Raw genomic sequence first — 15,088 nt, 5'->3', positions numbered from 1 at the left:
GGGGCTGTGAGAAGTGTCCAGGTGAAGACAGGTTAGGGTGGTCGTAGAATCTACCGTGACGATGTCTTTAGGATGAAATGTGTGTGTTGGGGAGCTGAACAGACAACCCAGCAGTTTAGAGCCTCCTACGGAGGAGCTGGAGAGATGGCTGAGCAGGGAAGAGCACTGGCTGTTCTTGCACAGGACCCAGGTTCAGTTCCCAGCAGCCACAGGGCAGCTCACACCATCTGTAACTCCAGCTCCAGGGAATTCAATGCCCTCTTCTGGCCTCCTTGGGCACTGTGCACACATGGTACACAGCCATACATGCAGACAAAAACAAAAACAAAACAAAACAAAAAAAACCCGTATACATAGAATAAAAATAAATAAATCTTAGGAAAACAGAAAAGACTGTGAGCTGGACAGTGGTGGCGCACGCCTTTAATCCCAGCACTTAGGAGGCAGAGCCAGGTGGATCTCTGTGAGTTTGAGGCCAGCCTGGGCTACAGAGTGAGTTCCAAGAAAGGAGCAAAGCTACACAGAGAAACCCTGTCTCAAAAAAACCCAATAAATAAACAAACAAACAAACAAATAATAAAAATATAAAAAGAAAAAGAAAAGAAAAAAAAAGAATGCATACTGTTCTCCCATAGGACCTGAGTTTGATTCCCAGTACCCATATCAGGCATCAGGGGACTCACAATGCCTGTAACTTCAGTTTCAGGAGGATCTGATCCCTCTGGTCTCTGAGGGCATGCGTGAGCACACACACACACACACACACACACACACACACACACACACACACTTAGCAGTACCTGACCAAGGTAACTAACTCTTATGTTTTTTTTAAAGATTTATTTATGTATTTTTATGTATATAAGTGCTCTATCTGCATGTATGCCTTTATGCCAGAAGAGGACATCAGATCCCACTACAGATGGTTGTGAGCCACCCTGTGGGTGCTGGGAATTGAACTCAGGACCTCTGGAAGAGCAGCCAGTGCTCTCAACCACTGAGCCATCTCTCTAGCGCCCCCCACCCCCAAGGCAACTCTTATAAAAGAAAGCATTTAATTGGGGGCTTGTTTACAGTTTCAGAGGATTAGTCCATGATCATCATGGCGGGAAGCAGATAGTCACAGTGCTGAAGCTTTACATCCTGATCCACAGGCAGCAGGCAGAGAGGCACTGGCCCTGGGCTGGGCTTTTGAAACCTCAAAGCCCCACCCCCATGACACACCTCCTCCGAGGACACACCTTCTTTAACAAATTCCCAGTCCTTCCCAACTGGAGAGCAAGCATTCAAACACATTTGCCTCCGGGGGCCATTTTCATGCAAACCACCACAATAACAGCCATAATAAACAACGAGAAAGAAAAAAGTTGGAGTCTTGAGATGGCTCAGTGGGTAAAGGTGCTTTGCTTGCTACTCCTCCTGACGACCTGAGCTGAAACTCCAGAAGCACGTGGAAGAAGGAGAGAATCAATTCCCACAGGGTGTCCTCTGACCTCCACACAAGCTCCCCGAAAGTAAATAAGTGAGTGTAATAAAACTATTATTTTTCTTTAAAATTGAGCCAGGTGGCGGCATACACCTTTAATCCTGTTACTCAGGAGGCAGAAGCAGGTGGATCTCTCTGGGTTCCAGGCCAGCCTGGTCTACCGAGTGAGCTCCAGGAGAAACCCTGTCTTGGAAAAAGAAAAAGAAAAAAAGAAAATCTGAGCTGGATATGGTTTCAGATACTAGTAAACCTAACTGTTCTGAAGGAAGAAAAAAATGACACTGAGTTAAGGTCCAGCCTGGGCTACAAAACAAGGTTCTGTCTCCAAAAATAAACAAACAGGGTTGGCAAGTTGGTTCAATGGGTCAGGGCGCTTGCCACCAACCAACCCTGACCACCTGAATTTGATCCTCAGAACCCACAGGGTAGAAGGAGAAAACTCACCCCTGTGAGTTATCCTCTGACCTCCACATGTGTCCACATACAAGCACACACAGAAGTGTGTATAAATTAATATAAAATCCATATGAAAACCAAACACAGGCTTCTACCAGCCCCCACCCCATGCACACACACAAATAAAACCTGTGAAAAAGGTTAATCTCTGGGAGTGGGGTGGGGTGTGTGTAGCTCAGCTGGCGAATGCTTGTCTAGAACACAGGAAGCCATGGGGCCTGTTGGGAGAATTCCCACAGAGCTACACCTGGTGTGACTGGGGAGAGTTCACACCTAGCCTTAATCTGCCTTTGTGATTGCTACCTTTTATCTCCCAGGATGCTGTGCGTGAATCTTGTCTGAGAGTCTTCTGAAGGTGCAAAGCCTATGCAAATTTGGTTGAAAAAGAACCCAGAACACCGCAGGTGTTTTTCAGCTGAGAATTTGCATTTGGCATTGTCCCTTTGGGAAGCTTAGATGAGAGGTGTTGGGGGTCGAAGATTCACTTGCTAAAAAAGGGCCCTTTGCTAAGCTACAGTGGTTCAGTCCGAAGAGATGACCCTCCTGAGGCTGGAAAGGGCTAGAATCATCCTTGGGGTGCCTGTCTCTTGATTCCTCGTGAACCTACACCAACCCCTGATGTACAACAGGGTTCATCCCAGCATCATATAAACATGAACAAAATGTGGTGGCCCATGCCTCCGGATCCCAGCACTTGGGAAGTGGAGGCAGGAGGATTACCAGTTCAAAGCTGGCTTCATCTACATATCAAGTTCTACGTGGGTTCGGGCTACATAAGAACCTGCCTCACCCACTCCCTGATAAAATGAATAAAGTAAAAATACAATGTATAGTATGATTCTACTTGTATGAGACATCCAGAATAGCTGACTTTAAAAATGAAAGGCCCCTAGCAATAGCAGATACGGAGTCTGAACTGACCATCTCCTGTGACCAGGCAAGACTATGAGTGAAGGAACTGGGACACCAACCCAGCCACATAACCTTCGACTTACAGTCTGTCTGTCCTGACTATGGGATGTGCTGGGGTAAGAGATTGAGGGCGTGTCCAACCAATGACTGATCTAGCCCAGAACCCATGTCAGGAGAGTAAGCCTACCCCTTGACACTGCCTGGAGCACCAGGACCCAGAGGCTGGATGGCCCAGAGACCTAGGATAGAACCAATCATGACTGGAGGAAAAAATGTCAATATAACCATGCCTAATGAAGATTGGTGCTGAGCCCAGATGTCATCAGAGAGGCTTCATCCATCAACTGATGGAAACAGATGCAGACCCACTGCCAAACATTAGGCGGAGCGTGGGGAATCCTGAACAAGGGGAGAGAAGGGATTGTAGGATCCAACAGGGTGAAGGGAACCACAAGAAACCCACAGAGTCAGCTAACCTGGGCTCACAGGGGCTCACAGAGACTGAACTGACAACCAGGGAGCCTGCATGGGATGGACCTAGGCCCTCTGCATGTGTGTGACAGTTGTGTAGCTTGGTCCTCTTGTGGGACTCCTAACAGTGGGAGCAGGGGCTGTCTCGGACTCTTTCACTGACCCTTAGGATCCTACTCCTCATTCTGTGTTGCCTTGCCCAGCCCTAATACAAGGAGAGGTGCTTAATTCTTACTGCAACTTGATATGCCATGTTTTGTTGATATTTATGGGGGACTTGCCCTTTCTGTTCAGGAATAGAAAAGGAGGAGGAGTGGATGGGGGATAGGGGACAGAGGAGTGATGGGGAGGAGGGACTGGAAGGAGAGGAGGGAGGGGAAATTGTGGCTTGGTTATATAATTAATTAATTAATTAATTAATTAATTAATTAATTAAAAATAAATATATAAAGCCAGGTATGGTGCTACACAACTTTAATCCCAGCACTCGGGAGGCAGAAGCAGGTGGATCTGTGTGAGTTCGAGGCCAGCCTGGTTTACAGATCAAGTTCCAGGACAGCCAGGGCTACACAGAGAAACCCTATCTTGAGAAACTAACCCACCAACCAAAAAAAAAAAAAAAAAAAAAAAAAAAATCCCCTGAACATTGGTGGGACCCACACCTGGAAAGTGTCCTGCAAGATCTCAATGAGGTTTAAATTGTTCTCTCCTCCAACTTCCATCATTTCTTTGGGTCTTTCTGTTAAGATTTTATTTTTATTTTAAATTGTCTGTTTGTCTGGGGTTGTGTACACCTGCGTGCAGGTGTCCAAGGGAGCCAGAAAAGAGAGCCAGACGCCCCGGAGCTGGAGGTGCCGGCAGTCTGAGCTGCTGAATGGGTGCTGGCACCGGAACCACAGTCCTCTGTAAGAGCAGACGCACTCTGCACCGCTGACCATCTTTCCACCTCCCCCTTTCTTTAGTTTTTATCGTTTATTGGTTTTATGTGCGTGCATGTTTTGCCTGCATGTATGTCTGTGAACCACCTGGAACTGGAGATGGTTGTGAGCCACCATGTGGTCGCTGGGTCTTGCAGGACACATTGAACCCAGGTCCTCTTCTAGAGCAGCCGGTGCTCTTAACCACTGAGACATCTCTCCAGCTCCTTATTTTTAAGGGTCTTACTGCAGCCCAGGCTGGCCTCCCATTTTCTGTGATGACTTTCGGTTGCAGGAATGCTGAGATGACAGGTGTGTGCCCTGCAGTGCTGAGATGACAGACAGGTGTGTGCCCTGCAGTGCTGAGATGACTGACAGGTGTGCCCTGCAGTGCTGAGATGACTGACAGGTGTGTGCCCTGCAGTGGACATGACTGACAGGTGTGTGCCCTGCAGTGGACATGATTGACAGGTGTGTGCCCTGCAGTGCTGAGATGACTGACAGGTGTGTGCCTTGCAGTGCTGAGATGACTGACAGGTGTGTGCCCTGCAGTGCTGAGATGACTGACAGGTGTGTGCCCTGCAGTGGACATGACTGACAGGTGTGTGCCCTGCAGTGCTGAGATGACTGACAGGTGTGTGCCCTGCAGTGCTGAGATGACTGACAGGTTTTACTGCAAGCCGCAAAAATATACAAAGTAGAATTTTGGCTGATTATGACAAGCTAATACCTGGAAGAATCCAAGGGCGTTCCCGAGGTCACGCTGAGGCTCAAGGAGTCTTGGTGATATTTGGCTTTTGATTATCAGCTGTTTCCTGTTGTGAGTTTCTTGTGTGCTATTGTAGCTTTCCCATCATTTATTGGCCTCGTTTCCCCTCTACTAAAGGAATCTTTAGATAATCTTGTGTGCTTACAGCTATGCACAGCCAGAACCCCAGTTCAAGCCTCCCTGTAATTATCATCATTAGCAGCATCCGGCCGGGGCCATCCCCAGACGGAGGAGAGTACCTTATCAGAGACACCTCTGTACTCTCTAAGAACAGACTTAAGTGTCCAGACTACATGTCTGAGAAGGCCTGGCAGATGTGCCAATTAAGCTTAACTTCCTCCTTTCGCAAATCTTACCTCTGGTTCCAGGTCTCCCTTTAACTATCACCAGAGGCATCTAGCTGTACACAGGTTGCCTAGCGACTGAGCACACTTTTCCCCTCCCTGTAGAAAAACTGCAGACAGCTTGGACAGATAGGAGCTACAGGAAAAAGAAGGCAGTTTCATTTTCTCCCATTGATTCAGCAACTTATAGATACTTAACATTTTCTACCAAACATGTTTAAGATTATAGTTGAGCACATAAGAATCCGTTTCTTAGATATTACCCAAATTGAGCCCTTAGTTAATACATTTCCCCATTAGTCACTTCGCTCTTTGGTTGCAAATGATAATTAACAATTACTGCCCCTCTTTGTGATTCTTATCACCCCTCCGTTTGACCCTGGAAGCCTGGCTTTGCACTGCCAAGGGATTACTGCTTCTAAGTGTACATATACCGGGACTCCCAGGGCATGGGAGGACAGAGAAGAAGATTTGGAAGAATAAATGACTGGACTATGAGCTCGGTGTGCCGAGATTCTATTTCTTGAAAATAGTCCTCGCCATTCATAGTTCTCTCTCCTGAGCCCCTGGGAAGTATAATATTAAGGCTGGTCCCTCTAATATTACACAAGAAGGTGTGTGCCCTGCAGTGGACATGACTGACAGGAGTGTGCCCTGCAGTGGACATGACTGACAGGTGTGTGCTCCTGCAGTGCTGAGATGACTGACAGGTGTGTGCCCTGCAGTGCTGAGATGACTGACAGGTGTGTGCCCCTGCAGTGCTGAGATGACTGACAGGTGTGAGCCCTGCAGTGCTGAGATGACTGACAGGTGTGTGTCCCTGCAGTGGACATGACTGACAGGTGTGTGCCCCTGCAGTGCTGAGATGACTGACAGGTGTGTGCCCTGCAGTGCTGAGATGACTGACAGGTGTGTGTCCTGCAGTGCTGAGATAACTGACAGGTGTGTGCCCTGCAGTGCTGAGATGACTGACAGGTGTGTGTCCTGCAGTGCTGAGATGACTGAGAGGTGTGTGCCCTGCAGTGGAGATGACTGACAGGTGTGTGCCCTGCAGTGCTGAGATGACTGACAGGTGTGTGCCCTGCAGTGCTGAGATGACTGACAGGTGTGTGTCCTGCAGTGCTGAGATGACTGACAGGTGTGTGTCCCTGCAGTGCTGAGATGACTGACAGGTGTGTGTCCTGCAGTGGACATGACTGACAGGTGTGAGCCCTGCAGTGGTCATGACTGACAGGTGTGCCCTGCAGTGCTGAGATGACTGACAGGTGTGTGTCCTGCAGTGCTGAGATGACTGACAGGTGTGTGCCCTGCAGTGGACATGACTGACAGGTGTGTGTCCTGCAGTGCTGAGATGACTGACAGGTGTGTGCCCTGCAGTGTTGAGATGACTGACAGGTGTGCCCCTGCAGTGCTGAGATGACTGACAGGTGTGCCCCTGCAGTGCTGAGATGACTGACAGGTGTGTGTCCTGCAGTGCTGAGATGACTGACAGGTGTGTGCCCTGCAGTGGAGATGACTGACAGGTGTGTGCCCTGCAGTGGACATGACTGACAGGTGTGTGTCCTGCAGTGCTGAGATGACTGCCAGGTGTGTGTCCTGCAGTGCTGAGATGACTGACAGGTGTGTGCCCTGCAGTGGACATGACTGACAGGTGTGTGCCCTGCAGTGGACATGACTGACAGGAGTGTGCCCTGCAGTGGACATGACTGACAGGTGTGTGCTCCTGCAGTGCTGAGATGACTGACAGGTGTGTGCCCTGCAGTGCTGAGATGACTGACAGGTGTGTGCCCCTGCAGTGCTGAGATGACTGACAGGTGTGAGCCCTGCAGTGCTGAGATGACTGACAGGTGTGTGTCCCTGCAGTGGACATGACTGACAGGTGTGTGCCCTGCAGTGCTGAGATGAGATGCATGACTGACAGGTGTGTGCCCTGCAGTGCTGAGATGACTGACAGGTGTGTGCCCTGCAGTGCTGAGATGACTGACAGGTGTGTGTCCTGCAGTGCTGAGATGACTGAGAGGTGTGTGCCCTGCAGTGGAGATGACTGACAGGTGTGTGCCCTGCAGTGCTGAGATGACTGACAGGTGTGTGCCCTGCAGTGCTGAGATGACTGACAGGTGTGTGTCCTGCAGTGCTGAGATGACTGAGAGGTGTGTGCCCTGCAGTGCTGAGATGACTGACAGGTGTGTGTCCTGCAGTGGACATGACTGACAGGTGTGAGCCCTGCAGTGGTCATGACTGACAGGTGTGCCCTGCAGTGCTGAGATGACTGACAGGTGTGTGCCCTGCAGTGCTGAGATGACTGACAGGTGTGAGCCCTGCAGTGCTGAGATGACTGACAGGTGTGTGCCCTGCAGTGCTGAGATGACTGAGAGGATGATGAAATAGCACACTTTGGTTGGGTGTCCTGTGGCTTTAGACCTCCTTTAGGGGTTAAATGTGGTCTGAATTGATCCTGACCACCAGAGGGCGCCGTGAGAACAGCCTTCCCGCCTCCCTGGTTGAGGATCTGAGGCCCGACTCCCAAGCCTTCCTTGGCTGCCGCTGGCCTGGGCCCCAATCCTAAACCTTAACCATAACCTAAAGCCTTGCTCACACCTCCAATTCAGTTTTTCTTTCCTATGCCTCCTCTCCTCCCTCCTCCCTTTTTTTGTTTTTTTAAAACAGGGTTTTGTTTTTTTTTTTTTCTGTGTAGTCCTAGCTGTCCTGGAACTCTGGCCTTGAAATCAGAAATACACCTGCATCTGCCTCCTGAGTGCTGGGGTTAAAGGCATGTGTGCCACCACTGCCCGGTTAGCCTGATGTCTTGATCGTCCTGCCTCCATCTTCCAAGTGCTGGCATACTGCGTGCATGTACCATCACACCTTGCCTGGCAGTCTCTCTCCCTCCCTCTCCTTCACTCTCTCTTTCTGAAGCAGTAAGTCACACACACACACACACACACACACACACACACACACACACACACCCCAACTCCCCAGAGTGGCCTCAGATGCATGCAGAGTTAGACATTTCTTTCTTTCTTTTTCTTTTTTTTTAAAGACAGGGTTTCTCTGTGTAGTTTTGGTGCCTGTCCTGGCTCTCACTCTGTAGCCCAGGCTAGCCTGGAACTCACAGAGATCCGCCTGGCTCTGCCTCCCGAGTGCTGGTTTTAAAGGCGTGCGCCGCCACTGCCTGGCATAGACATTTCTTTATCCTTGTACAAAACTAAGTTATGCTTGTGTCGTGACTGACATAATTTATGCAGGTGACGGCGGAATGTTGTCACACTTAGCTTTTCTGTGAGTTCTAGGGCTCTGAACTCAGTTGGCCTTCATAAGAAGTGTCCCCCCCAGCCGACTCCCTGAACCTAACTTAGAAATCCTTATAAACAACCAGGTTGTATGCTTTTAGCAAGTGGATCTCTGAGTTCAACACCAGCCTGGTCTAAGGAATGAGTTCCAGGACAGTCAGGACTACACAGAGAAACACTGTCTCGAAAAACAAACAAACAAGAAAAAATAAAACAAAAATAAAAACACCTGGACTTTCTACTGAGCCCCACATTTAAAAAATCTAAAAACAAACAAAAGAGACCCACAAAAATGGCGAGGACTCCGGCAAGCAGGTATCTGTCCATTCTATGCCTCCCTTTCCTCTTTCCATTTTTTTTGTTCTTCTCCTTTCTTACTTATTCATTTTTAAAGTGTGCGTGTGTGTGAATGTGGGCACACCCCAGTCATGGTAAGTGTGGAAGTCAGAGGACATTTTTCAGGAATGGGTTCTTTCCTTTGGGGTGCGTGTCCCCGGTTTCCCCTGCTGTATGGTGTACTGCCACTAGGTGGAGCTCTCGAGCTCCTGGGAGGCTTTTGCCTCTGCCTTTCACCTTGCTTTAGCAATGCTAGGATTCTAGATATACACCAGCATCCAGTTTGCTGTCTGTCTGTCTTTCCATCTGTCTGTCTAGGTATCTATGTATCTATGTATCTAATGTATCTATGTACCTATGTATCTATATATCTATGCATCTATGTATCTATGTATCTATCATCTATCTATGTTTGTATCTACCTATCTATGTATCTGTCTATGTATCTATCTATGTATCTGTCTCTGTATCTATCTATGTATCTGTCTTTCTATCTACCTGTATGTCTGTGTGTACATGTGACGGTGCATGTGTGGAGGTCAGAGGACAACTTGCAAAAATTGGTTCTGTCTTTCTCCCACATGGGTCCTGGGAGTTGAACTCAGGTCCTCGGGCTTGGTAGCAAGTGTCTTTGGTAATGAGCCATTTCACTGGCCCTGCATTTGGCTCTTTTGTGCAGCTTCTAGGGTTGGAGTTCAGCTGTCAAGCTCTGAAAGGAAGTACTTTAACCTGCCTAGCCATCCTGACCATCCCTCTGTTCTCTGCCTTTCTTCTTGGTCTCACTCCATAGCCCAGACTAACACTGAGCTCAAAATCCTCCTGCCTCGGCCTCCCGAGTGCTGGGGTTAGAGGTGTGTCCCACCACACCTGGCTCAAACTCTGCAATGCCGGTTGGGTTTGCGAGACTGTGTGCAAACACACCTAAAGCTCATGGCTCCTTGGGCACCTGCATACATGCTGCACACACTCAGACCCCCCCCCCATACACACACTAAATAAAAATAAAATAAATCTTTAAAACCCCATCAAATAGTAGGACTCAGTGATCACGGGCTCTCTTGTCTAGGTGTGCACAGGCTAGTGAGAACAAGCGGCATTTCTTAACAATGCCTGGTGGCCCTGAGGAATGTACTGAAGCCATGACTCTGGATGTGACCACAGCCCGCTGAGACCATCACCAGTACTCGGTGACTGGTGAGATAGTGAGGACACGATCTGGAGACCCCCACATAGGGCCTCCCCTTTCTGTCTTTGCCTGTCTCCAGGGGACGTGGAAGGACACACGCCCAGTCCCAAGGTCAGGGAGGCCAGAGAGGGGATTTCCATGCACGGAGAAGCCAGATCCTTTGTTTTAGGGAACTAGCATGCTAAGGTCAGTCACTGAACCCCAGTTTCTCATGCACAAAGAGGCGCGTCGTCACCCACAGACTGTAGAAGCTTCCAGAATGCACAGGCCAGGGCCGTGCAGAACTCTGACGGCAAACCTGAAAGGTGGATGCCGCTCTCACGGCAGAGACAAAAAGTCACATTGGCCATGGTGGAGGAGTCGTCTGTGGAGCTCTGGTGGTGTGAGTTGTTGGGTGTCTTCACTCTTTTGGGATGGGGATCTCCTGTAGCCCAGGCTTGTCTTGAGCTCAAAGTGTAATCAATAATCACTGTGATCCTCCTGCCTCCACCTCCAGAGTGCGATGAAAGGTGTACGACACCATGATGGTCTTTTGTGGTGCTGGGTATCAAATGCAGGCCATCAGCCTTTTACTCCCTGATATATCCCCCGGGTTCATTTTCTTCTTTTCCTTTAGAAACAGAACTTGGGAGCTTTACCTGGGCGTGTGCTTCCAAGATAAAGCCAAGTTTCCCTTGTAAAGGAAAAGACATTTGCCCCTGAGCCTGATGCCCCGGAACCCACGTGGTGGGTGGAGACGTCTCCTGTGCTGTACACTGTGACCTTCACACAAGCACACGGCAAGCCTGTGTGCCCCGTCCCCTTAAATAAAGAATATTTAAAAAAATTTTTTTTTGAAAAATTACATTTCCCTGCATGCTTAGGTATCAGGTGTGACCATGTGACTAAATTCAGTCCACGATGTGGGTGGGGTGTGTGCTGTGTGGATTGTAGCTTCAAAGAACAAGGGCATACTTTTTTTTGGGGGGGGGGAAATCTTAGTTTTTTTGTTTTTCTTTTCTTTTCTTTTCCTGAGCAAGGGTTTCTTTGTGGAGCCCTGGCTGTCCTAGAACTTGCTCTGTAGACCAGGCTGGCCTCAAACTCAGATCCGCCTGCCTCTGCCTCCTGAGTGCTGGGATTAAAGGCATGCGCCACCACCGCCCATTTTTTTTTTTTTTTTTTTTTGCATTTATTCACTTTTAGTTTTTGTTGCATTTATTTATTTATTTATTTATTTATTTATTTATTTATTTATTTATTTATTTATTTATTGTGTACATATGTATGTGAACACTGGGTGGAGGACAGAGGACAACTTGCAGGAGTCGGTTCTTTCTTCCCACCATTGGATCCTAAGGATCGAACCCGGGGCTTCAGGCTTGGGAGTGAGTGTCTTACCCCACTGAGCCATCTCGCCAGCCTTTTGTTTTGGTTCCCTGACCTTTGAACTTGCGTTGATTCTCCTGCCTCTGCCTCCTGGAAACTTACAGGGATACATTACCACAACAGTTCATCTGGTTTGCGTCCCTCTCTCTTCCATTTCCTGCCTGTCTTTTTTCTTTTTCTTTTTTCTTTTTTTTCGACAGAGGGTTTCTCTGTGCAACGTCCCTGGTTGTCCTGGATCTCGCTCTGTAGCCCAGGCTGACCTCGAGCTCACAAAGATCCACCTGTCTCTGTCTCCTGAGTGCTGGGATTAAAGGCGTGCGCCAACATCGCAGGCCTTCTGTCTATATTTTTAAAAATTTACTTCACGTTTATGGATGTTTTGTCTGTGTGAATTTCTACGCACCACATGAAGTGCCCAGAGAGTCCAGAAGAGGGCATCGGATCCCCAGGACGGGAGTTGCAGACTGTTGTGCACCTCTCTGTGGGTACTGGGAATGGAACCGGGGTCCTTCAGAAGAGCAGCCAGTGCTCTTAACCTCTTGAGTCATATCTCCAGCCCCTCCCGTCTCTCACGACAGAGTCTCTCCGTGTAGCCCAGGTTGGCTTCCACTCACAGTCCTCTGTCAGCTTTCACAGGGCTGAGATTACAGGCGCAGCCGCCCAGCCCCACCCAACCACGGTTGTTTATCACAACCCTGGGACCGAAGCTACAGTGGGTGCGGGGCAGACACGCCCGAGCTCTTAGGGCTCGCCAGGCAGAGGAGGATCAATCCCGAGTTATAGAGACCCTGTCTCAACTCCCTGCCCCCAGCCCCACAAAACTCAGCCATTGTCCTCATCTCAGCCCTCATCATCTCCCTGCGCCTCAGCGAGAAGACTAAAGGGTACCCCCTCAAAATCAGTTCTCCGCCTGGTAGGGTACAGTGGCCCAGCCTGCAATCCCAGAACTCAGGAGGGGAGGCAGGATTGTGAGTTCAAGGTCTCTCCGGGATTCATAGTGAGCGTCTCAAGGAAGAGGAGAGAGGTGCTGTGGGCTGGGCGCACAGTGGCACAGCCGTTCACAGACAGAGGTTGGAGGGGTGTGGCCATGAGCCAAGGACTGCCTGGGGCCACCCAAGCTGGAAAATTACAGGAGAAGCCTCTCACTGAATCCCAGCCCCAGCCACACGCCCCTCTTTTCAAGACAAATCCTCTCTAGAGTTTGGAGGGAGTACCACCCTGTGTTAGACTTCTGCTCTCCAGGGCAGAGGATACTTTTCTGTTTCTTGTCTGCTACCCTTTTTCTTATTTTAAGGCACCCAGTCGATCCGGGCGGTGGTGGCACACGCCTTTAATATCTGCTGGGGGGCGGGGCAGAGCCAGGCGGATCTCTGTGAGTTCGAGGCCAGCCTGGTCTACAGAGCAAGATCCAGGAAAGGCTCAAAGCTACACAGAGAAACCCTGTCTCGGGGAAAAAAAAAAAAAAAGAAACCCATAATCATGGGGTTGGGGATTTAGCTCAGTGGTAGAGCAAGGCTCTGGGTTCGGTCCTCAGCTCCGGAAAACAAACAAGCAAACAAACAAGACACCCAGTCTATGTCTTATTAGTTATAATAACCACAGGGAACAATCTACTCTCTAAGTCTGATGGCCACTGGGACATTGCAGGGCCGGCAACACCGGCATAGGGCCTATGTACATGCAAGGACACCTGTCACCGGGGTAGGGGGTGCATACCATCACCCAGAGTCATCTACAAGCCCGTGTGTCTCTTTGATTATGGCAGGCTGAATAGAGACCCCTCAAATATCCAAATCTTTGGTCAAGTGAGGAATCTCCTGTCTGTAATATCAGTACTCAGGAGACAGAGGCAAGAGAATGGAGACTTCAGGCCAGCCTGGGCTACGTAGTGAGACCCCTCCATCCTGAAACAAAGAACTGGGGGTATGGTGGCGCACGCCTTTAATTCCAGCACTTGTGAGGCAGAGGCAGGAGGATCTCTGTGAGTCCAAGGCCAGCCTGGTCTCCTTGTGAGTTCTAGCTAGGACTACACAGAGAGATCTGGTCTCAACACTCCCCCCTGCCCCCAAACAGCAATAAAGGAGCTGGAGAGACCTGTGGTTGAGAGTACTCATTGCTCTCGTACAGGATCCAGGTTTGGTTCCTAGTCCCCACGCTAAGCATTCACAGCTACCCCTAACTCAAGTGTTAGGGGAGAGAACACTTCTGGCCTCACACGGTGCACATAAACTCATGCAGGCACACGTGTACACATCAATAAAAATGAATTGAAAAACAAAGCCCGGTGTGTGGCATATGTCTGCAAGTCTGTAATCCCGTGACTTGGGGGTTGGAGGATCGAGAGTTCATGCTCATCCTCGGTCATATAGTGACTTAGAGGCTGTGCTGTGCTGCATGAGACTCTGTCTCAAAAAAACCAAATTCAACAAAAATCAAAACAAAAAGCTGGGCAGTGGTGGCACACACCTTTAATCCCAGTGCTTGAGAGACAGAGACAAGTGGATCTCTGAGTTTGAGGCCAGAGTTCCAGGACAGCCAGGGCTACACAGAGAAACCCTGTCTTGAAAAAACAACAACAGAAAAAGAAAAGACTGAGAAAAACCTCTAAACAGATAAAATATGCTTTAAAAATGTGCTTAGAAGCTGGGTGGTGGTGGTGCACACCTTTGATCTCAGCACCTGGGAGGCAAAGGCAGGCAGATCTCTGTGATTTGGAGGCCAGTCTGGTCTACAGAGTGAATTCTAGGACAGCAGGGCTCTTACATAGAGAAACCCTGTTTCAACTTCTGCCCCAAAATGTGCTTAGATGCTAAAGAAAAAAAAGAAAAAAGAAAGAAAATGGGTACAGATATAGTCATAAAAATAGTTTAAAAACAACAAGTAAAGCCTTTAAAGAGAGAATAAAGTAATGTAAAAGGAAAAAGCCATGTAAGGATGGGAAAGACACAAGGCCTCTGCAACCTCTATGTATCACCGCTGTTTTGTTGACTTTGAGTTGGTGAGTGAATGGCAGCTGCTGAGAGACATTGGATTATGAAAGGGACAGCTGAAATAAACCAGTCTACATACTTTAGAGATGTCTTGGCTTCAGAATGGAAATCAGGAAATGTGTTGCATTGGGGGAAAGGTTATGAATTTGCTTTCATTGAAAACAAAAAGCTATAGATTCCTTCAAAGTTAGTGGAGGTCAGATTTGATCTGAGGATCTTGGCTTCATGCTGATCCTTCTACATGGGAACATCTCTGAGACTGGATGAGACATGATAAATCTTGTTGGCTACAGAGTCCTCTTACAGACTTATTATTACATGCCATCCTTTCATATGGCATGGGTAGATGGTTGGTTATGTAGTCCAAATGGACTTATAAAGTTGACCGACACCTACTTGTTCAATAATAAAAAAAATATCTTTAGTTGGCTTGTGCACACTGCACATTCCATACTTGTGTTAGTGCATTATATATATATTACACTTTAAAGTCTTTTTTTTTAAAGGACCAAACACCACTGAAAATAGGTAGCCCATGTGATTCACCTTCTCAGAATGCCTCT

Source organism: Peromyscus leucopus, chromosome 1, assembly GCF_004664715.2.
Source record: "Peromyscus leucopus breed LL Stock chromosome 1, UCI_PerLeu_2.1, whole genome shotgun sequence".
NCBI lineage: Eukaryota > Metazoa > Chordata > Mammalia > Rodentia > Cricetidae > Peromyscus > Peromyscus leucopus.
The sequence above is the reverse complement of the archived record's forward strand: the minus strand, read 5'-3'. Positions refer to the sequence as shown.